At 43.5% G+C, this 25,571-nt stretch overlaps 1 protein-coding gene across 1 annotated transcript in view; it reads right to left on the bottom strand.

Annotated features, from left to right (window-relative positions):
* The window catches only part of LOC112223128 (zinc finger protein 516), a 67,222-nt gene extending 46,116 nt beyond the window's left edge, over positions 1 to 21,106 (bottom strand). Inside the window, exon 1 of the mRNA XM_042304466.1 lies at positions 20,926 to 21,106. The gene's annotated coding sequence lies outside the window, so the exon portion shown is untranslated. The remainder of the gene's footprint in view (positions 1 to 20,925) is intronic.
* Between the last annotated feature and the right edge of the window lie 4,465 nt (positions 21,107 to 25,571).

Below are 25,571 nucleotides of genomic sequence, written 5' to 3'. Positions count from 1 at the left end.
TCATGCCAGATAAGTGATTGCTTCAAGGAAGGGGGGAAGGAAGCATGCTTTTAAAAAAAAATAGTAGTCGTATGTACAGGATACACATGGTATACAATGTCCAGCGAAATGCTTACTGGCAGGTTCCTGCTCGACCCTGGAAAATGTCAAATGTTTATTTATATGGAAATACATGTAAATTGAAAGAGTTGTAAGAGGGCATGGTAGTCAGTTCATCGTGATGAAATCTGACTTCCTTTCTCTCAGTAGTAGGGTAAACAGAGAAGTCTAGTGAATGAGTGTGTTTAACAGCAGCTTCAGATCATCTGAGTCTGGGCCTGGCTACTGGGGGGCCCCTCCCTCCCTCACACACACACATACATATACAGGACACACACACACATCTGGATATAATGTGGGAATAGGACACCGAGGTCAGCGGAGTAGGGGAGTATACGGGGGGAGTGCAAGGAGATCTAGATCTTTAAAAAAACACCAATGGACCAATGAGGAGGGGTGAGTGGAGGGGTCGGGGGTCATTGCTAAGAGCTCTCTGACGTTGGTTTCCCCTCTCTGAACCTCTACTACACCACCAAGCCACAGGGCGAGAGGTACAGAGGCAGCAGCTGGGAAACGTGCAACCCCAGCGGAAAACACTGGTCGCTGGCAGCAGTAGCCCATCGAAGACAGAAGGTAGAAGACAGAATCTGGACTAGAGGAAGGTGGAAATCATAGAGGGTCGGGTTCCCAGACTCAGATTAAGCCGAGTGTGGCAAGTAGCAGCAGGGACGGCAGGTAGCCTAGTGGCTAGAGCATTGGTCCAGTAACTGTAAGGTTGCTGGATTGAATCCCCGAGCTGACAAGGTAAAAATCTGTTGTTCTGCCCCTGAACAAGAGAGTTAACCCACTGTTCCCCAGTAGGCCATCGTTGTAAATAAGAATTTGTTCTTAACTGACTTGCCTAGTTAAATAAAAAAATAAAAAGCCTAGTTTGGGACAATAGTGGAGCCTTTCAGCAGAGAGGATGGGGGGAGGCAAAGAGAGAGGATGAGGGGTGGGTGGAAGTGAGAAATGCCACTCAGGAAGCAGTGATGTTTCATTGCCTTGGCTGATGTAGTGGAGAGAGGCCAGCATAGTCAGTGGATAATGTGGTAGCTACCTCTGTCCAGCTTTACATTCAGCTCCACACGTGGCTATGGGGCAAGTTCATTAGCCCCTGGCAGTCATCATCCTCACCCCCATCCTCAGTGACCTCAAAACCAGTCTGCCGCTGTCTCCCTTTTCCACAGCTCGCTCTCTCTCTCTCTCTCTGAATTTCAATTTAATTAAGGGGCTTTATTGGCATGGGAAACATATGTTCAAATGTCATATTATGTCTATATACAGTGTTGTAATGATGTAGAAAATGTTAAAGTACAACCTAAATAAACATAAATATGGATTATCTCTCTCCCTCTCTCACTCTCACTCCCTCCTTCTCCCTTTCTCTGTCTCAATCTCTCTCCCTCATTCTGAGAATGCAGACACAGCTACTGACAGAAACAGAGAAATAAAATAACCATCCTAGACTATCCCTCCCTCCGTCTGGCTTTCCACATGAGTAGCTTTGTGAGAGAGATGCTAACTAAGAGAGAACACAACCACAACGAACATTTCATTTTTTTTTTTTTTTTTTGGGGGACTATAATGAAAGCACTTTATTACAGTAAGTAAAAGCAGAACTACTGTTCTGTACTACTGGGACATATGTACGCACGTAGGCACACACTCACACACAGAAACACAATTCTAGTGAAGTAGTGTGTTTAACAAAAGCTGGGCCTGGCTACTGGGGAAGGCCCCTCCCTCACACACCCACACACACACGCAAGCACGAATGCACACACACACACACGCATGTACACACACACACAACCCAATACACACCCATACAAATAGGAACAGAAATATCCCCCTCCATCATGGCAAGGTTAGGTTGACATCAGTGGCTAACGATCAGTTCCTCTGTGGTGAATGATTAGCTGTAGCCCAGAGACATTTCCAGCTTGTTTCCCTAAGTCATTCAGACATCTAACATCACCAGGCTTCAAAGAGCACAATAACTAGGCCTACATCCATCCTGTTCCACTCTCAAAGCCCACATCTACTCAGTGTCTTTATCTAGAAACTAGATCATCATCATAGAATTCAAGTTAAGTGGAAAGCAGAAACATAACTTCTGTCCTATTTTGTTTTCGAGTTATTCTTTAAAGTTTCTCCCTGCAGGCAGTCACTGAGTCCGAGGTGCTAAAGGAGCTCCTTAAACTTGACCCCAAAAACCCATCTGGGTCAGATGGTTTAGACCCTTTCTTCTTTAAGGTTGCTGCCCCATATCATCGCCAAGCCTATCTCCAACTGGTTTAACCTGTCTCTCCTTTCTGGGGAGGTTCCCATTGCTTGGAAGGCAGCCACGGTTCGTCCTTTATTTAAATGGGGAGATCAAGCTGATCCTAACTGTTATAGGCCTATTTCTATTTTGCCCTGTTTATCAAAAGCGTTGGAAAAAATTATCAATAATCAACTGACTGGCTTTCTTTTCTGTCTATAGTGTTCTCTTGGGTATGCAATCTGGTTTCCGCTCAGGTTATGTATGTGTCACTGCAACCTTAAAGGTCCTCAATGATGTCACCATTGCCCTTGATTCTAAGCAATGTTGTGCTGCTATTTTTATTGACTTGGCCAAAGCTTTTGATATGGTAGACAATTCCATTATTGTGGGCCTGCTAAGGAGTATTGGTGTCTCTGAAGGGTCTTTGGCCTGATTTGCTAATTACCTCAAAGAGTGCAGTGTATAAAGTCAGAAAATCTGCTCTCAGCCACTGTCTGTCACCAAGGGAGTACCCCAAGGCTCGATCCTATCCTCTTCTCAATTTACATCAACAACATAGCTCAGGCAGTAGGAAGCTCTCTCATCCATTTATATGCAGATGATGCAGTCTTATACTCAGCTGGCCCCTCCCCGGATTTTGTGTTAAATGCTTTACAACAAAGCATTTTTTGTGTCCAACAAGCTTTCTCTACCCTTAACCTTGTTCTGAACACCCCCAAAGCAAAGGTCATGTGGTTTGGTAAGAATAATGCCCCTCTTACCACAGGTGTTATTACAGGTAGTCACCTCATACAAGTACTTGGGAGTATGGCTAGACAGTGCACTGTCCTTCTCTCAGCACATATCAAAGCTGCAGGCTAAAGTTACATCTAGACTTGGTTTCCTCTATCGTAATCGCTCCTCTTTCACCACAGCTGCCAAACTAACCCTGATTCAGATGACCATCCTACCCATGCTAGATTTTGGAGACATCATTTATAGATCGGCAGGTAAGGGTGCTCTCGAGCGGCTAGATGTTCTTTACCATTCGCCATCAGATTTGCCACCAATGCTCCTTATAGGACACATCACTGCACTCTATACTCCTCTGTAAACTGGTCATTTCTTTATACCCGTCGCAAGAGCCACTGGTTGGTGCTTATTTATAAAACCTTCTTAGGCCTCACTCTCCCCTATCTGAGATATCTACTGCAGTCCTCATCCTCCACATACAACACCCGTTCTGCCAGTCACATTCTGTTAAAGGTCCCCAAAGCATGCACATCCCTGGGTCGCTCCTCTTTTCAGTTTGCTGCAGCTAGCGACTGGAACGAGCTGCAACAAAACACAAACTGGACAGTTTTATCTCAATCTCTTCATTCAAAGGCTCAATCATGGACACTCTTACTGACATTTGTGGCTGCTTTGTGTGATGTATTGTTGTCTCTACCTTCTTGACCTTTGTGCTGTTGTCTGTGCCCAATAATGTTTGTACCATGTTTTGTGCTGCTACCATGTTGTGTTGCTATCATGTTGTTGTTGTGTTGTGTTGCTACCATGCTGTGTTGCCATGTGTTGCTTCCCTGCTATGTTGTTGTCATAGGTCTCTCTTTATGTAGTGTTGTGCTGTCTCTTGTTGTGATGTGTGTTTTGTCCTATATTTATATCGTATTTATTTTTTATTGTTAATCCCAGGCCCCCGTCCCCGCAGGAGGCCTTTTGCTTTTTTGGTAGGCCACCATTGTAAATAAGAATTTGTTCTTAACTGACTTGCCTAGTTAAATAAAGGTTAAATAAAATATATGAAATACATTTGTCATCCACAAATATTAGGGATGACCAAACAGATCCTTTGTTTTGGGGAAACAATATATGTTTTGGCTCACGGGTATGGAAATATATGCCCCTTTCATTCCAATTAGGTATTTTCTTGACAATAGTTCAGTCTATTTTACGGGACCCCTTTTGGCTCAAGTGCAACCCAGAGGCAAAAGTTCTGTATAGCCACTTTAAATATGCTTCAATGAGTCTGCTGTGCTATTTGTATGTATGACTGTGACTGTTGGGTGTGGTCTTTGTGTGAGCCTGTCCAGCCTACGATGCAGTGCTAATCTCATCTAATAAGAACATTCACTAACCACCATCAAGCAGCCTCACTCACAGCAGGATCACATCTCCTGTTGTTCACTTCATGGACCAGCAAAAATAACATGCCAGCTAGTTGTCCCACTCTACATAAATCTCAGCTAAATGACGTGTTTGTTTACAAGTATAAGAGCTCTGTATCCGACTGGGATTCAAAGGAATTCGAAGCACCACTTCCGTGGCAGAAAAACAGTAGTATGTATTTTTAAACAAGGGTTGTCATTAAAAACTGTGGTCACCTCTCGAGATTTGAGTGCGATATAGGCCAAAACCATGGACAGAGGAGGTTCCTTTGAGAATCGTTGCCCCAACCCCCACCCCACTTTGTTTCCCTTTAGAACACAGAGTTTGGATTAAGTTCTTCACCCCAATCCCTCCACCTCTCTTCCCCTTTACCCCTGCACCCTTGCACCCCTCCCATCCTCCACCTCTCCTCTCTTCAGGCCTGACAGTGGGTGTTTAGAGCTCGCTGGGGCTTAGCGACTCGCGTGGCTCATCAAATATGAACAAGGTCGTGAGGAAGGCCACGGCCTCAGTCACACAGCAGAGACAGACACAGAGGCATGGCCAGTGGAAGGCATAGTGTTGGGGGAATAGTGTTAGGGCACTAGTAGTGTTAGGTAGGAATGGGCACGGTTATTCGAATATCCGAACGGATGTTAGTGTTTGACTATTTGCGAAACCTACACAGGTTTCACGCGTTTGTTGCTATTGTTGGCAAATCAAAGTGGCACTGTCAGTGGCTCCATGTGTAGCAACCAACGTGAGAGATCTCTAATCGATGCAAAATGGAGTTAAAATTTTAGAATTAAGTTAGTTAAATGAGAAGGAGTAGGCTACAATGAGCAACCATCAGGTAGGCTGTTGTTTAATCTCAATGGAGCTGTTGTGGACAAGGATGGAAAGCGCAACAGAATAGCTTCAAGTAGCCTAGGTAGCTAGTTTAGCAAGCTTCTTTACATTGGTTTGATGCAGTCAAGACAGTCACCACCGGACAGGATGATAGATAACCTGTTTTTATCTGTGTCTGCATAGAGAGATACCACAAAGGGTAAAACAAATATATTGAGGACATATTACCTGCTAATGTAGACAAAACAGGAGCAATGGCCTCCTTCAAGTCCCACTTATTATTGATTTAATGATTATCATTTGATCGACTGGTACATTTTACCAAAAGGTTTTCTTTGTTTACGGAAAAGTCATGTTCAAAAGCGAAAGGCCTATAATTGAATCCATTTCATTTGATGACCTTTGTCATTTGAATAAAAAGGCAATGGAAGAAGGTAACTGATCAAAGAGAAAATATGATTCTATTAGCGAGCGTTTACCAACAGTAATTTTTACTGTATCATGTCGGTCCTATTCAACACACTGTCTGCTTATAATGTCATTATTCTATTGAGCAGTGGGTCTATAAAAAGAGGATCAATAATACCAGTGAGCTAGTCACTAGTGACATCTGGGCTGGACAATGAGCTCGCCCCAGCGCGCGCACACACACACACACACACACACGGAGTCTCTTTCCAATCCCCGATTGCATCCACGTGGCTCAGGGCTACTTCTCCCTAATCGTATTTCTCTTCTTTAATCCCTTAGCAATCAGAGAAACAATGCCACCATTGGTTCACAGAGCAGGCAAAAAATCTATTAGATTTATGTTCTTTTTATTATAGCATACCACAACCGATGGAGATTCAAATAATTACTGTAAGTATTAATCAAAGTAGTGTTTTAAGAATGTATTTGTGATCTGCTGTGGGGGTAAGATGTTGACTCACCAGGAGTGGGACAGATGCATAATCAACATGGTGTTCAATCGTTCTCTCTCGCTCTCTCATGTGAGATGAATGACCAATAATAGGCATGATGTGTTAATTGGAAAGGAATCATTTATATGTGTAAGAAGATAAATCTAACACACACCAGGCAGTCTCGGAATCCCCCAATCAAACCTTCCATTGAAACTCCTCACTCAGTCTCAGATGCATCATTACAAAATCAGTCTCGCAACAACAGTCCCTGAAAAACAACAGTAACACATTTTTTTATATAATGCTTCTAATGTTTACAAAATATAATGCTTCTAATGTTTATTTTTTTATGCTTATTCATGAATGTGTGTTATCAAGTGTTACCAATACACCATATTAACTGAGCCCCCATCACAACAGCACAGCCTCTTCACTACCTAACCATGCAGTCTCAAATGTGCCACGTTAAATCCCTTGGCCACAGCCTCCCCCCAACCTCATTCCAACCCCTTTCCTCTAACCCCTAATCCCCCGGTGACTAAATCATTTTCTTCGGTCCAGTTTGGCCAGATATCTTGCTAGATAGCTTACTATCAAGCCCATGCTTACGAAGCATGGCATTTTATTGATCCAGCCATGGAGTTACAGGTGTGACCCAAATATGGGGATTACACACCCAGCTGTTGCCCCTTGCTCAGAATTTGGAGAAAACACACGTGTGTGTGTGTGTGTGTGTAGTGATGATGAGAGAAGATACAGCAGTGCCTTAAAGGGACTGCAGTCAGTCTTTTGCCAAATACATTCCTTTTGATTATACTGAGGACATAAGCAATGAGTTTCCTATGGAGGGGCTCATTTATAATTTAATCCAGGAGCCACAGTCTTTCTGAGCTGGCAGAGAGAGACTGCCCTTTCACATGAGGAGTCCCACTGTGCAGCTGAAATCAATGCCATGGCCCCAAACTTAACACAGCCCGGTACCACTTCCTATCAGTCTGACGATAAACTAATTATGGGATTGTCTGTCGATAGCCATCAGGTAGAGATTCCATTACAGTAAATGAATTTAATAAAAACAAATAGCTGTTGTAGCTGTTTTACCCAAACCAAGTGAGCCACAAAGAAAAGAGTCAACACTGTGTGTATGGATAAAAGACGATAGGAAGTATTTTCTACTCTGGATACAGGTTATGCAACAACATTACGTATCTTATATATCCTAGACTGTAGGTGTGGTGTGTTTACCACATCGGACTAGCCCATAAAGGTGTCGCCATGGTAGACAAAAATGGAGGAAACAAAAGACACACCAGCTGTGTGTCTTTTATCTGGACAAAGAGACTGGATACACAGGAAATGAAGATGCATAACCAGCGTCTCCAAATGGGGTTCTATGGATCTTCCATAATGACTTGATATAAGATATATTAAGACGTGTATGACTCCTGTGTGTGTGTGTGTGTGTGTGTGTGTGTGTGTGTGTGTGTGTGTGTGTGTGTGTGTGTGTGTGTGTGTGTGTGTGTGTGTGTGTGTGCGCGCGTGTGTGTGTGTTGATCAAAAAGCCCAACAGAGTAATCAGCAATGAAAACAGCAGAGGGAGTTACTGGTGTCATTCAGCTAGGGCCTGCTGCTGTGGAATGTGAGGCACCATTCACATGAGTTCAAAATGCATTGCAGCCACCACAAAGGCCTTCCTTGTCCTCATTGTTTCACATAGGCCGATAAAACACGTTCGGGTCAAAAAAAATGAAATCGCTAATTTGACTCCTACAAATAGAGAAAGGGAGGGGGAACTATAACAAAACATCTTTGAAAGACATTTCGTGGTACAGTGTGTAAAGTTTAAGTGTGATAAGCCAAGAGATGGAAAGTAAAGTTGTGCAGAAAAACCAATGTTTCAATTGATTTATTTTATTCATCATTCATTTGGAGTCAAAAAACACATGCTGGTAAAAGGCAGGTCGCCTGGTGGTTAAAAGCGTTGGGCCAGTAACTGAAAGGTCGCTGGTTCAAATCCCTGAGCCAGCAAGGTGGAAAAATCTGCCATTCCGCCCTTGAGCAAGGCAATTGTCCCCAAACAACAACTGCTCCCTGGGTGCCGATAATGTGGGTGTTTATTAAGGCAGCCCCCTGCATATCTCTGATTCAGAGGGGTTGGGTTAAATGTGGAAGGCACATTTTGGTCGAATGCATTCAGTTGAGCAACTGACTAGGTATCCCCCTTTCCCAATCAAATAAAATCTCTGTTCGGTCATGTACTGTATGAGCCACTGTGTGAATTCATGAATATAAAACATTGCAACAGGCTTTTCCACCAGTGGCTTTCTTTTGTGAAGCTCTGCATTTTTGGAGCTCCAACAGGATCAGCTGTGGATCATGGTATGTTGCTACAATGTTGATCCTTAAATGGATTTGGATTTCCAAGATGGCGTAATCAGTCAGACGTCTTTGTCTTCGTCTTGTCGTGTCCTGTGTATATATCTTCATATATCTTTTTTCTTCGCATATCTTTTTTTGTTATATTTCTCTTAATCTCAACTTCAACATACTCTCCTGCAATCCGCCTCACACCCAATCTGGTATGGATCTGCGATATTCTTTACTTTAGAACCGGAACCCCAAACAAGAGATAGCCAGCTAACTAGCTACTAGATAGTAGTCAGCTAGCCACTGCTAGCAGTCATCGGCTAACCTTTAGCCCGGACAACTCTTGCCAGTCCGCAGAGCGCGATTCAAACCAGAGCATATCGGACTTATTTTTCTCTGGATTCCTATCGCAAGCTCTGAAACTTTTCACCTGGATCATCTCAGCTAGCTAGCTGCTACCCGAGTGGCTACCCGAGTGGCCACTCAGGAGTACCCGAGTGGCCACTCCTGGCTAACATCTCTGTCCCGAGGCAAGCACCAATTTCCCTGGAGCTAGTCTATGCTAGTCCCATCTCCCGGCTAGTTGAAGAGGTCCATCAGCCACTCCTTGGGCTACAATACCTATTTTGCCATTTGGCCTGGACCCCTTTAACTGCCGATACAGAGCCACGCCGATCCATCACGACTGGACTACCGACGTAATCTGCCCAAGGGTTTTTTTCAAACTTTTCCTCCGTCGCGACGTCCCCTGAATGCCCATCTGTTAGCTTGCTAGCCGCGGCCTGCTAGCTGTCTAGAGCATATCGGACTGTTAGCTGAAGCGGCCCATTGGCCAATTTCTTGGGCCACTATACCTATTTTGCCAATTGGCCTGGACCCTTTTGCTACACGGAGCCCTGCTGATCCATCACGACTGGTCTGCCGACGTAACCGCACGAGGGGGCTACACAACAGACATCTTCGGTCACGACGTCCCACTCAGGCCCTTCTGCTAGCTTGCTAGCCCCGGCCTGCTAGCTGTCTGAATCACCGTGTAACTACTCACTGGACCCTTATGATCACTCGGCTACGCATGCCTCTCCCTAATGTCAATATGCCTTGTCCATTGCTGTTTTGGTTAGGGAGTATTGCTTTATTTCACTGTAGAGCCTCGAGCCCTGCTCAGCCTCTAGCCCTGCTCAATCTGCCTTAGTTAACCCTTTAGTTCCACCTCCCACACATGGGGTGACCTCATGTCTCTCATCGTCACTCAATGCATAGATGTAACTCCACTGTATTCACATCCTGCCATATCTTTGTCTGTACATTATGCCTTGAACCTATTCTACAGTGCCCAGAAACCTGCTCCGTTTACTCACTGTTCCAAAAGTACTAGACAACCAGTTCTTATTGTCTTTAGCCGTACCCTTATCCTACTCCTCCGTTCCTCTTGTGATGTAGAGGTTAATCCAGGCCCTGCAGTGCCTAGCTCCACTCCCATTCCCCAGGCGCTCTCATTTGTTGACTTCTGTAACTGTAAAAGCCTTGGGTTCATGCATGTTAACATTAAAAGCCTCCTCCCTAAGTTTGCTTTATTCACTGCTTTAGCACACTCTGCCAACCCGGATGTCCTAGCCGTGTCTGAATCCTGGCTTAGGAAGGACCACCAAAAACCCTGAAATTTCCACCACTAACTATAACATTTTCAGACAAGATAGAACTGCCAAAAGGGGTGGAGTTGCAATCTACAGCAGAAATAGCCTGCAGGGTTCTGTCTTATTATCCAGGTCTGTGCCCAAACAATGAGCTTCTACTTTTAAAAATCCACCTTTCCAAAAACAAGTCTCTCACCATTGCCACTTGCTATAGACCACCTTCTGCCCCCAGCTGTGCCCTGGACACCATATGTGAATTGATTGCCCCCATCAGCTCGTGCAATTAGGTGACCTAAACTAGGACATGCTTAGCACCCCGGCCATCCTACAATCTAAGCTTGATGCCCTTAATCTCACACAAATGATCAATGAACCGACCAGGTACAACCTCAAATCCATAAACATGGGAACCCTCATAGATTACATCCTAAACAACCTGTAATCCAAATACACCTCTGCTGTTTTCAACCAGGATCTCAGCGATCACTGCCTCATTGTCTGCGTCCGTAATGGGTCTGCGGTCAAACGACCACCCCTCATCAATGTCAAACGCTCCCTCCCACTTCAGCAAGCAGGCCTGTCTAAACGACCTGGCCCGGGTATCCTGCGAGGATATTGACCTCATTCCGTCAGTAGAGGATGCCTGGTTATTCTTTAAAAGTGCTTTCCTCACCATCTTAAATATGCATGCCCCATTCAAAACATTTTGAACCAGGAACAGATATAGCCCTTGGTTCACTCCAGACCTGACTGCCCTTGACCAGCACAAAAACATCCTGTGGCGTACTGCATTAGCATCGAATAGCCCCCGCAATATGCAACTTTTCAGGGAAGTTAGGAACCAATATACACAGGCAGTTAGGAAAGCAAAGACTAGCTTTTTCAAACATACATTTGCATCCTGTAGCACAAACTCCAAAAAGTTCTGGGACATTATGAAGTCCATGGAGAATAAGAGCACCTCCTCCCAGCTGCCCACTGCACTGAGGCTAGGAAACACTGTCACCACCGATAAATCCACGATAATTGAGAATTTCTCATAAGCATTTTTCTACGGCTGGCCATGCTTTCCACCTGGATACCCACACCCCAGTCAACAGCCCTGCACCTCCCACAGCAACTTGCCCATGCCTCCCCCATTTCTCCATCACCCAAATCCAAATTGCTTATGTTCTGAAAGAGCTGCAAATTCTGGACCCCTATAAATCAGCCGGGCTATACAATCTGGACACTCTCTTTCTAAAATTAGCCGCCAAAATTGTTGCAACCCCTATTACTTGCCTGTTCAACCTCTCTTTCGCATCGTCTGAGATCCCCAAAGATTGGAAAGCTGCCACGGTCATCGATCTCTTCAAAGGGGGAGACACTCTAGACCCAAACTGCTACAGACCTATATCCATCCTACCCTGCCTTTCTAAGGTCTTCGAAAGCCAAGTTAACAAACAGATCACCGACCATTTCGAATCCCACCTTACCTTCTTCGCTATGCAATCTGATTTCCGAGCTGGTCATGGGTGCACTACAGCCATGCTCAAGGTCCTAAACGATACCATAACCGCCATCATTAAGAGACAATACTGTGCGGCTGTATTCATCGACCTGGCCAAGGCTTTCGACTCTGTCAATCACCACATTCTTATTAGCAGTCTCAACAGCCTTGGTTTCTCAAACGACTGCCTCGCCTGGTTCACCAACTACTTCTCAGACAGAGTTCAGTGTGTCAAATCGGAGGGCCTGTTGTCCAAACCTCTGGCAGTCTCTATGGGGGTGCCACAAGGTTCAATTCTCGTGCCGACTCTCTTCTCTGTATACATCAATGATGTTACTCTTCCTGCTGGTGATTCTCTGATCCACCTCTATGCAGACGACACCATTCTGTATACTTCTGGCCCTTCTTTGGATACTGTGTTAACTATGCTCTTCAACCGATCTCTGTCCACACCTGCCCACCCGTCCAGCATCACTACTCTGGACGGTTCTGACTTAGAATATGTGGACAACTACAAATACCTAGGTGTCTGGTTAGACTAAACTCTCCTTCCAGACTCATATTAAGCATCTCCAATCCAAAATTAAATCTAGAATGCGGCTTCCTATTTCAAAACAAAGCCTCCTTCACTCATGTTCCAAACATACCCTCAGAAAACTGACTATCCTACAGATCCTTGACCTCGGCGATGTCATTTACAAAATAGCTTCCAACACTTTACTCAGCTAATTGGATGCTGTCTATCACAGTGCCATCTGTTTTGTCACCAAAGCCCCATATTCTACCCACCACTGCGACCTGTATGCTTTCGTTAGCTGGCCCTCGCTTCATATTCGTCGCCAAACCCACTGGCTCCAGGTCATCTATAAGTCTTTGCTAGGTAAAGCCCCACCTTATCTCAGCTCACTGGTCACCATAGCAGCACCCACCCGCAGGACCCACCCGTAGGGCTCCAGCAGGTTATATTTCACTGGTCACCCCCAAAGCCAATTCCTCATTTGGCTGCCTTTCCTTCCAGTTCTCTGCTGCCAATGACTGGAACAAACTGCAAAAATCACTGAAGCTGGAGACTCATATCTCCCTACTAACTTTAAGCACCAGCTGTCAGAGCAGCTCACAGATAACTGCACCTGTACATAGCCCATCTGTAAATAGCCCATCCAACTACCTCATCCCCATTTAATTTGCTCCTTTGCACCCCAGTATCTCCACTTGCACTCATCTTCTGCACATCTATCACTCCAGTATTTAATTGCTATATGGTAATAATTTCACCACTATAGCCTATTTATTGCCTTTACCTCCCTTATCCTACCTCATTTGCACACACTGTATATAGACTTTTTTCTATTGTATCATTGAATGTATGTTTGTTTATTCCATGTGTAACTCTGTGTTGTTGTTTGTGTCGCACTGCTTTGCTTTATCTTGGCCAGGTCGCAGTTGTAAATGAGAACTTGTTCTCAACTAGCCTACGTGGTTAAATAAAGGTGAAATCTTTTTTTTTCTCCAAAGCGCAAACCAGATGGGATGGCATATCGCTGCAGAATGCTGTGGTAGCCATGCTGGTTAAGTGTGCCTTGAATTCTAAATAAATCACAGACAGTGTCACAAGGAAAGCACCATCACGTGTTATTTCATAGTTTTGATGTCCTCACTATTATTCAACAATGTAGAAAGTAGTAAAAATGAAGAAAAACCCTTGAATGAGTAGGTGTGTCCAAACTTCTGACTGGTACTGTACTTTAGTTTTAGACTATTATGACCATAATATTTCAATTCATGTCAGACTTTAATTCAACTTACACAACAACAACAATAACATCCCCTACTCTTGTAAAAAAGACTAGTAAATGTGCCTATCAAGTGTCATTCTCACAAAGCCATACAAATCTATCGCATTGAGTCACAAGCTTGGTTTCCATTAAATTGGCGACAGATTTGAATGTGAATATTCTAAATTCCACATAAAGAACACCATTGACGTGTTCCGACCAAACAGACTTGTTGCGGAAAAAAAGTCAGTCCGTGATGACATAGTGCACGCAAAATGTACTTTGTCACTTACGTTTTCATGTACCGAAAACAAATTGAAAGTTCAATGTGTTTCCATTGCATTTTCAACTCTACTGAGAGTTTGTCACAAAGGCTGTTGAGTTAAATAGCAAATGTGGCTACTGTGGTCTTGGCATGTGAGCTTTAGCCGACAGCTCGCAGATTGGTTGTGCGGGTAGGCTAGCCTACATGATGAGATGATTATGGATAAGAACGAGAATATTTGTATTTGTCAAATGGCAGTCAAGCCTCAATCATCATGTCACCAGAATAAGACCCTCGGTATTTATAGAAAAGCATCAAAATCACTGTGCACTTTCAACACCCTGTGAAGTGCATAACTTATTTAATCTGTAGCCTAATAAACTGCATGGTTTCTCAAGTCATAGTGGGAGGACCAGACACCATATCATCGCGTGACTTCAAGTTTACATTGAATATGATGGTTATCATATCAAAATATTGCATAAAGGCTTTTCCACCACCATTGTCAAATGAAAAATTATCTGTCAACATTTAGAAAATCACAGCTGTCAATATTAATTTTTTCAAATGGTATGACTTTACTCGCATAACAACAGTGGATGGAAACATGGTTAGTAGCTAGGTTTCCATCCAATTGCAACAGTTAATATTCTAAAATCTGCATAAAACACACATTTCCTCATCAGAGATGTGTTTCCATCAAATTGAAAATTGTGCATAAAAGCCTTTCTAGTGCACATAAAATTACTTTTGCAGTTCACCCTCAATGGCATGGTGTTGCCCTCAGGTAACAAACTACCTTTTTGGACCTCACACCACCCCTTTATTTAAATATATATGTATATATGTATATATATAATATCACCTGACATGTCTGTGTCCAATGAAATAAGGGGCTGAAGTTGGTTTGGCCTTTTGTCTGGGGGTGGAGCAGTCCTTTCAGGAAGCAAAGCCGCATGGGACACAGAGCCACCAATTGGTAAGATAAAATCAATTTTAACATGTTTAAATTGAAATAACTGTATATAAAAAAATATATATATGTGCATGAGTATGTATAGAAGTATGTTTGATTGTTTAAAGACTTATTTCGTTTTTATTTATATACTAAAACTCTTTTTTGGTTCATTGCCACAGGGCAACAATGTGCAGTTAGACCACTTTTGTTCTGGCAATATCATGCTAAAGTGTGGAGATGTGCTTGACCATAGTCAATAGTCAATGTATTTACTTTAATATCTACTGATACTTACAGGAAATGGACACAAGAACATTTTATGGGCGGAAGTAACATGATCAAGCAGTTAGGGTCATTCCCTCTGACAGTGAGGACAGAGCTTGAGGAGAGTCAGGAAGAGTGGATCCCCGAATCAGGTTTGAGAGACAGTTAGGAGGTCAGGGGTCAGTTAGGGGTCAGTCAGCAAAGTAACGTGTGTGTGTGTGTGTGTCTGTATGCATGTCAGTGGATGAAGATGGGTATATGTCTGTTGACAATGAGACTGAGTCTGAGGATGAAGATTTAGCAGAGATTGATGTTCCACGCCTACCCTGGTGGAGAACACCCCACAATGCGTACTTCAATGCTTACTCAGAATGGCAGGAACTGCTTTCAAGATCTGATGATATCATGTTCCCCCTCCAGTACTTCAAGCAGTTTTTATCTGAAGACATTCTGGAAGTTATTGTAGGGCAGTCAAATCTATATGTGATACAATGTAATGCAAACAAGCCCCTTAACCTCACTACAAAATAATTGGAGCAGTTCCTGAGTATTGTGGTGTACGTGTCATTGTTTGGTTTACCAGGCACCTTCATGTTTTGGAACAAAGCCTGCCGAGTGTCCCAAGTAGCTGGCACCATGATACTGAATAGATGGGAGGCCATCAAAAAATTCCCTGCACTTCAGTAACAATGAAGAGAGACAGGAGGAAAATGATGATCCACTCCACAAAATCCGACCACTGGTCACTCATCTAACCTCAAAACTGACGTCTATCTAGCTGGCTGTTGACGAGCAGATGGTCGCATTCAAGGGAAGAAATAGATTGAAGCAATACCTGCCATCAAAACCAAAGAAATGGGGCTACAAGATACTCGTCTTGGCTGGCTCTGATGGCGTCCCGCACAACTTAGAAATCTGCACAGGGAGAGTTGTACAACCCTGAGCTAGCAGATGTGGGAGCAAGTGGCAACGTTGTCTTCAAAAGATGATCACCAAAGTCCCCTGTCCTGCTGTGGTGAAAGAATACAACAAGAATATGGGTGGGGTGGATCTGCTTGACTCACTGATTGCACTGTACCGGAACAAAATTGGATCAAAGAAGTGGTACCACCGGCTGGTGTTCCACTTCTTGGATATGATCATTGTGACCACCTGGCGGCTCTACCGAAAGAGATTGTGAAGGCACTGGCATGAGAAAGAAGGAACAAATGAAGCTGCAAACCTTCAAGTTATACATTGCTGAAGGCCTATGCCAAAGTGGAAAGAGTCGGGAGCGCAATATAGGTCGTCGAGGTTCCACAATTGCCGGTGAGTATGAGGAGAGGAGGAGAAAAGGGCCCGCTGCTCCAATTCTAGTCCCTGATGTGTGCCTGGATGCCACAGCCTACTGGATGATTATGGCTGAAAGAAAGGGGAGATGCAAGGTGCCAGGGTGCACATGTACACCAAAAGCCAAGTGCCTGGAAATGTGATGTCCACCTCTGTTTCACATCCACCAGCAACTGCTTCCTGAGGATCCACACAGAATAGGAAATCAAAGTATGCTTTGTCAAAAAGAGAAACACTGATTCAAACAATCACCCACACAAACACACGTTCAGACACACTGAAACACACTCGCACATATACCCGCACACACAGGCTAACCCCTCCACACACACAAACACACGTTCAGACACACTGAAACACACTCGCACATATACCCGCACACACAGGCTAACCCCTCCACACACACAAACACACGTTCAGACACACTGAAACACACTCGCACATATACCCGCACACACAGGCTAACCCCCACACACAAACACACGTTCAGACACACTGAAACACACTCGCACATATACCCGCACACACAGGCTAACCCCTCCACCCACACAAACACACGTTCAGACACGCTGAAACACACTCGCACATATACCCGCACACACAGGCTAACCCCTCCACCCACACAAACACACATTCAGACACACTGAAACACACTCGCACATATACCCGCACACACAGGCTAACCCCTCCACCCACACAAACACACATTCAGACACGCTGAAACACACTCGCACATATACCCGCACACACAGGCTAACCCCTCCACACACACAAACACACATTCAGACACGCTGAAACACACTCGCACATATACCCGCACACACAGGCAAACCCCTCCACACACACAAACACACATTCAGACACACTGAAACACACTCACACATATACCCGCACACACAGGCTAACCCCTCCACACACACAAACACACGTTCAGACACACTGAAACACACTCGCACATATACCCGCACACACAGGCAAACCCCTCCACCCACACAAACACACGTTCAGACACGCTGAAACACACTCGCACATATACCCGCACACACAGGCTAACCCCTCCACCCACACAAACACACATTCAGACACGCTGAAACACACTCGCACATATACCCGCACACACAGGCTAACCCCTCCACCCACACAAACACACATTCAGACACACTGAAACACACTCGCACATATACCCGCACACACAGGATAACCCCTCCACACACACAAACACACATTCAGACACACTGAAACACACTCGCACATATACCCGCACACACAGGCTAACCCCTCCACACACACAAACACACACAGACATTTGGATGTTGGTTTATATGCTCATATGAAATGTGAGAAGCATTTATACATGAGGTGTTAGTTGTAATTTGTAGTGGTTTGTTGATTTGATTGTTTGATGTTTTGACTTTTAAAGCTTCTAAATGTGATTGGTCGGAACCATTTGTGGTTGATGTTTGTCAAAATAAAACTTTTTCTAATGCATATATTGCTTGTTTTCCTTATTCCACTTATATGTATTATAGAAAACCTTGGAGTTTCAGTACCCTCGTAGCATATCATTTTCCCCGACGACAAAAAAAGTAATTCCATAGAGGGTTAAATTCCCATGTACCTGATAAAAATACAAATGAAAAGAATTTCCGACGCATTTTCAACTCTACTAATGGTTTTGTCACAAGCAAAAAAAGAAGCTTCATTTAGCTAATGTGCCCAATCCGGTATTAGCACATGCACATTTGCTCTAACCAACAGACTGCGTACAAGGCCTACAGCGCAGGTATAGCCTACATGATGAGATTATTAAGGACCAAAGAGCGAGATTATGATTATTTGTCAAACTGCAGCCAAGCATTGATCACCATGTCACCAGAATAATCACTTTGATGTTTATTGGAAAGGTGAATGTTGTTATTGGATGTTGCTTTGCCACCTTGCACTTTCACCAGCCTGTTTTTTCACCTGTAGCCTACTAAACTGCATGCTTTCCCGAGTCGTAGTGGGAGGACTAAATAACATCTCATTTGGTGACTCCAAATTGATATAACGGTTATTATATCAATATTTGCGCACAAAAGCATTTCCAGAGCAATTTCTCGCATAATACATTTTACCAACACAAAAAGATCCCACCTTGCATAGCCTATTTGTTTAGTTGACATTTGGAAAGTTTACCGACATATTTGACGTTTCCATCAGGCCTGTCATGACATTTTTTTTATGCGACGTGATTTACTCTCATAAAAAGGTTGGATGGATACCTTTTCACTGTAATGAATTTGAAGATAATATGTAGTCCTATTACATCAGGCGGCGGCTCTCCAGTGGATTATCATTCTAATTTCATTGGCTACTCAGTTCTGAGGGAGAATACAATTAGGCTACGTCATGTGTTGCAATCGTGTCCAAATGTCACGGAAGAGATTGTGGGTCGCAAAAAAAACTGTTTTCATCAGCGGACTTTTGAAAGGTGAATACAATTTTCCTATAAATCTGAAACCTGACTCCACCAGAGATAACAACTGCATCCTGTGAAACAGGTGTGCAAGGCTAAGGAAACTGTCCCCAATGCTGACCGCTGCACTGTTATAAGCCTGCTAAAGTCTGCTTTGTATCAAACATGTCAGGTTATTTTTCCATCTTTCAAGTTTTGTCTTGTTGTAGGACTACATCATAACTTTTTTCAGCATGCAGGGTCATTCAAAACACTCACTGATTGTACACTACATTGTTGCCCGAAATGGAGCCAGACAAGTACACTGCTATACTGATACATTGTTGCAATGTCCTCGAAACAAAACAGCCATGTTTTGATGTTATGACATTCTTCAAATCAGGGCACAAGAAAAATAAAACTAAATAGTAGCCTAATTTAATGACCACTCCCATTCCTCATCAAGTAAAACTAACACTGTAACACTGTATTTATTCACAGGGGCAAGGAAATGAATGCTTTGAATCTTTGGCTAGTCAAAGAAGTCTGTCTGAGGCTATAATACCATTCCGACCTGCAACCAGGACCAATAATATGTATTTAGCTACTTCCTTCCAGGTATGACAGTGGACAACCGTTTTCCCTTAGGAGAGATATGGTTATGCAGTATGAGGGAATTACTCAAGATAGGCCTAGACGACTTGGGGCACTATTTCGAGAGTGCCGGTTCCACTATCATATTTTTATTCTATGCATTATTAGTTCCATTGCATGACACGTTTCTAGCGTACTTTCCTCGCGCTGCTCTCTTGTTGCCGTAGGACTGTACAGGTTCCATGCTCTCGCTCGCTCGCTCTCTCTCTCGCTCGCTCTCTCCCTGTCTGTTTGTCTGTCTGTCTCCCTGTCTGTCACCCGCTCTCTCTCTCTCTCTCTCGTGTCACTTGCGCTAAGAATGTAGAGCACCCGCGTGACGTCCCTGCAACTAGAACCGAGGACAGGCAGCTCGAGGTTGAAAAAAGGGAAACAGAAAAGTTTTATCAACATGATTCATTGTATACTAACCCGCAGCTGGCTTAAATTGTTTAGGCCTTCGTCTTTCATTGTTAGCCTATACGGCAACAGATTTGGGTACTGTGCCTATAGCCTTTGTGCCAGTAAATAAAACAAGTCAAATATGTAAATACATGTTTTTTTTATATATGAGGTTTGAATAGGCTACGCTTAGCCTAATTGCCGGAAATCTGTGCGCAGACTTGTGATATTCTCCCTTGCGCTACGTGGACACTACTTTGCGATTGTTAAGGCACAGCCCTCCTGCTTTTCTTCCTTCCACAATGTCACACACATCTCCATGTATAGGAGATTTAGGCTTCCCCATATAGAGCATAGGACATACGTCCACAATGGTTTATTGAAGTTTATGAAGGACAATAAAACATGAATACCATGTGGTTCAAAAGTTGTGCTGTTTCCCGACACCCCCACTCAGCCCGCATCTTTCGACTCCCCACCCCCGCCACATGTTAATGAGCTCCAACTAATTTTGATGGTAGGCTATTTAAGATGTTGGGGACTTTTGAGTCGGCGATCTCAAAATCAGCTATTATGAACGCATGACATTTGTGCCATGTTCCTCTAACTAAATGACAGCTATGGCATGTCCATTAGGCCTATGTGTAGGACATTTGACTTCCTAATATGGATGTTTTCCTCTGTCTCTGCCTGTTTTAAGGAACAAACAACAAAGTCTATTAAATAGCCATTTAACAATTGACTATGATTATATAACAACAGTCATGCATCTAGTCAACCAAGCTCTTCCAATAACGTTCCTCCAAACTGATTCATCCATTGGGTTTTGATGTTGCATGATAACAGAGCAACGTTTTCAACTTCACATTTTCAAGAATATGACAAAGCAAAGGTAGCCTATATTAGGGCAGCTCTATCAAAACCATATGATATAACCACGTACTAATGTCGTCATTGATACCGATACAGACTATTGCTAATGGAACGTGTATTATGTTTGTTGGTTTGTTTGATATAGTCTCGAGTGCGTTAATAGGTTCGTATTCGCTCATATTCCTACTCATACTCCTCGACTCGGCTGCCATTCAAAACCCTCACCAAAACACACGGAAGCGAAACATCAATGTAATCTAATATAGTTACGTACCTGTGTGCAAGTGTGTGTCTCGAAACATATCCTGCAAGCACTCCCAAAGAATAGGCAAAAGCAAAGGCGAAAGCAGCATGCGCTGTATGTTGAAGTGCATATGATTGAGTGAGTCGAAACCACTGTGACATAGGGATAGTCATCGGTCTCCAAGCATTCAATGTACTAAGAGCTTGATTCCTCTCGAGCAATGAAGATAAGCAAAGTCTCCAATTGCTTCTTTAAATCCTAAGTATAGCCTATTTCCTGGACTGTGTTACATTATGAGCAAAACCAAGACGTTTGCGCCTCGATCGTTTCATAGAAACACCTTTCAGTGCTGTGGATGGTCTCTCCCGCATTAAATGAACTATTTACTATTGTCTCCATCAGCACAAAGTTATTGATACTATACTAAATAAAGTGTTCGGTTGACATACATGACGACATGACATGTAGGCCTAACACTTGTATATTCGCCAAAATATTGAGTATCAATGTGTTATCATTTGGATTCAATTCAGACAGGTTCTCAAACCTGCTTACGGACGTCATAGACAACAGCCGTTTGGAATGCACGCAGTTACAGACAGAGGAATCAGATAAATCCCAAACAGATAGTCTAGTTGAACTAGCCTAACTTCTAATTGGCCTAGGTAATTATAAGTAATATACTGTAGCGACCCACGCTATATGAGCCACGTTTCAATTCCCATCGAGTTAACATATTGGCAAGATGCGTTGGTTGTATGCCTATCACAGAGGCCCTGGTTCGCTTCCCACGCCCCTCGTTAGCTATATCGGTGTCAGAAATGGGATGGGGGCAGTGGGGCCATCGGATTGCATCGTGAGACTGAAGTTAGTCGAAGTATGGGTGTTGCATGGGGACGTACCTTCCTGCTCGGACGGGGCAGTGAAGCCCTCGTTATTTGAGCCACATTACAATTCCACAAAGTGAGTTAACCCTATTGGTACTGTGCATACGGTGTTTGCCTTTCCAGAGACCCAGTAAGCTTCCCGGTCCCTCCGTTCGCTGCAACACCATGGCATTGTATTAAAATATCTTTCATTAAACATGCATTAGCTATATTAAAACCTTTACAAAGGTGTAATTACATTTTTATTCTGTAAAAATTGCTAAAAGCAAAGTGTATTAATTTGTCAATTGCATTAATACAGGATATGTTGTAACCTAATTTATTATTTTTGATACAGTGGAATCAACTTGTGGTGTTATGAGGTCAAAATAATACTATATTTTTTCAGTGAAAAAAATATCTGCGTTGGCCGGTTTTTGTAGACTCACTAGCATAGGAAGGATGTATAAGCACACCGATTTGAAATATAAATTGAGGGTTATTTCTTGAACAGCCTAAATTGACTTTAGTCTATGGTAGGTTGAATTTAAACTAAGAGGCCTAGATAATTTGATAATACATTTAAATTGTTACACTTTGAGTTAAATTTAGATTGTGGGTAGATTCACATCTGCATTGCAGTGAGTAAGCCATGGATAGGGGTGTTTTCTTAGCATGCATAGGGAAGAAGCCTTCTTCCTAACTTCTGATGTACCAGTGATTTAAGTCACTGACACATCTTATCAACCACAAGCCCTTGAATCGGTATGCACTGACACACCACCCTCCAGCTCACAATGGCTTCCATGGGCATGCACATATACAGTGCCTTTGGAAAATGTTCAGACCCCTTTACTTTTCCCACATTTTGTTAGTTTACAGCTTTATTCTAAAATTGATCAAATATTTTTTTTCAGCAGTCTACACACAATACCCCATAATGACAAAGCGACAACGTTTTGACAATTTTTTGAGATATGTCTACAACTTGATTGGAGTCCACCTGTGGTAAATTAAATTGATTGGACATGATTTGGAAAGGCACACATCTGTCTATGTAAGGTCCCACAGTTTACAGTGCATGTCAGAGCAAAGACCAAGCCATGAGGCCGACGGAATTGTCCGCAGAGTGCCGAGAGGATTGTGTCGAGGCACAGATCTGGGGAACAGTACCAAAACATTTCTGAATCATTGAAGGTCCCAAAGAACACACTGGCCTCCATCATTCTTAAATGGAAGAAGTTTGGAACCACCAAGACTCTTCCTAGACCTGGCTGCCTGGCCAAACTGAGCAATCGGGCCTTGGTCAGGGAGGTGACCAAGAACTCTATGGTCACTCTGACAGAGCTAAAGAGTTCCTCTGTGGAGATGGGAGAACATTCCAGAAGGACAACCTTCTCTGCAGCACTAAACCAATCAGGCCTTTATGGTAGAGTGGCCAGACGGAAGCCACTCCTCAGTAAAAGGCAGCCCTCTTGGAGTTTGCCAAAAGGAACCTAAAGACTCTCAGACCATGAGAAACAAGATTCTCTGGACTGAGGAAAACAAAATTGAAGCCTTTGGCCTGAATGCCAAGCGTCACGTCTGGAGGAAACCTGGCACCAACCCTACGGTGAAGCATGGTGGTAGTAGCATCATGCTGTGGGGATATTTTTCAGCATTTGGGACTGGGAGACTAGTCGGTTCGAGGCAAAGATGAATGGAGCAAAGTACAGAGAGATCATAAAAACCTTGAAAAAAACCTGCTCCAGAGCGCTCATAACCTCAGACTGGGGCGAAGGTTCACCTTCCAACAGGACAACAACCCTAAGCACACAGCCCAAGACAAGACAGAAGTGGCTTCGGGACAAGTCTCTGAATGTCCTCGAGTAGCCCAGCCAGATCCCGGACTTGAACCCAATCGAACATCTCTGGAGAGACCTGAAAATAGTTGTGCAGCAATGCTCCCCATCCAACCTGACAGAGCTGGAGAGAATCTGCAGAGGTGTGCCAAGCTTGTAGCATCATACCCAAATATACACAATGCTGTAATCGCTGACAAAGGTACTTCAACAAAGTACGGAGTAAAGGGTCTGAATACTTATGTACATGTAATATACAGTATATATAATTTTTAAATTATACATTTGCAAAATATTCTAAAAACCTGTTTTTGCTTCGTCATTATGGGTTATTGTGTGTAGATTGATGAGGGAGAAAAACGATTTAATCAATTTTAGAATAAGGCTGTAACGTAACAAAATGTGAAAAAAGTCAAGGGGTCTGAATATTTTCTGAAGGCACTGTATATTCACACACACGCACACACACACACACACACACACATACACAAAGACAAGCGAATAAACCATTATTTTGGGAGAGGTACTTACCCTTTAAAAAAATGTGTATGCACTGTACATGTGTACAGTACACACAATATCATATAATAACACCATGGCTGTAGAGCTCCCTTCCTCTTTAAGTTTTTCTGCAGTGACTTAGACTAGTGCTCTGAGATGCATCTTGTCACAATAGAGGGGTCGTACTCCATGCTCCCTCTATCTCTACCATCTGAGAGGCAGGGAGGGTCAAGAGACAAGGTGTCCTCTGTAAGCCACTCATTCAAGAGGCTTCCCTGTCATTTGTCAAACGTCCTGTTGCAGGTTATTTATTCACACTGCAATAACGCTGCTTTCAGGGTTGTAAACAAAACTTCAACGAGTCATTCGAAGCAATGTCACCCTAGCCTTCTAGGCTTCATTCATACTCACACACAAGTAACTAGGGTAGTGCACACGCACACACTCACACACACATACACACACACACACACACACACACACACACACACACACACACACAATCACATGCTGGTCCTAACCTCAGGACAGGCTTTTTATAGCTTTTACTTGTATTCACCACAATGCCATACGCTATGTAATATTCCACTCATACAGGAACGCGACAGAGACTATATTTGTTAAAGCCCTTCAGTTGAGTTAGTTTGTAGTAACAGTGAAGGTGTGTTACACAACTGACTGACACCACAGCCCCTTGTGCTCAATTAGCTCCCAGTGCAATATTGACACCTTGCTAATTGTCAGCTGTTTGGTGTGCACCGATAACCTTACTGCCTTTCCACAGGGATTGAAGGGGAGGGCTTTGTTACCTCACGGCCAATGACCACATCATGAGCACACGCAATCCCCACCATAAGGCTATACAATATCAAATATTCATGTGATATATCAGATTACTTGTTTTGAATAAGAGCCAAATAACTAACACTCTATTTACCCTCTGTTTTCTATCCCTTATCCTTCGTTGTTTTTTATCAGTTTCCTTAACGCCCCCTTTCTCTCTCTCTCTCTCTCTCTCTCTCTCTCTCTCTCTCTCTCTCTCTCTCTCTCTCTCTCTCTCTGCCCCCCCCTCTCTTTCTCCACCCCCTTTCTCTCTGTATCTCTCCTCCACCTCGCTGTCTTTTTAAAGCACTGTTTGATTTTCCCTCTTATCAAGTTCCACTGTGGCCTTAGAGAGGGGATCCGCCCCCATCATTGATCATGCTATTTTAGCCACGTCGTTCAGGAACGGGGAACACATCCGACCACAGGCCTTGACATGCAACACAAAGCATTACATCACAACAACCCCTGTTATCAATGCCAACAGAACAGGCAACCAACCGGGGTTGGTAGTGAACACCATACGGCGTCACACAGACATTAAAATGCTGTTCTTTTGTAAAAATGTGTTATGCACCATTAATAAAAAGGTGACGATACTTGACATCTAGGCATTGCACATTGGTCTCGTCTGCATTTTACTATT

This window comes from Oncorhynchus tshawytscha, linkage group LG23, assembly GCF_018296145.1.
Source record: "Oncorhynchus tshawytscha isolate Ot180627B linkage group LG23, Otsh_v2.0, whole genome shotgun sequence".
Lineage (NCBI taxonomy): Eukaryota > Metazoa > Chordata > Actinopteri > Salmoniformes > Salmonidae > Oncorhynchus > Oncorhynchus tshawytscha.
The sequence above is the reverse complement of the archived record's forward strand: the minus strand, read 5'-3'. Positions and strand labels throughout refer to the sequence as shown.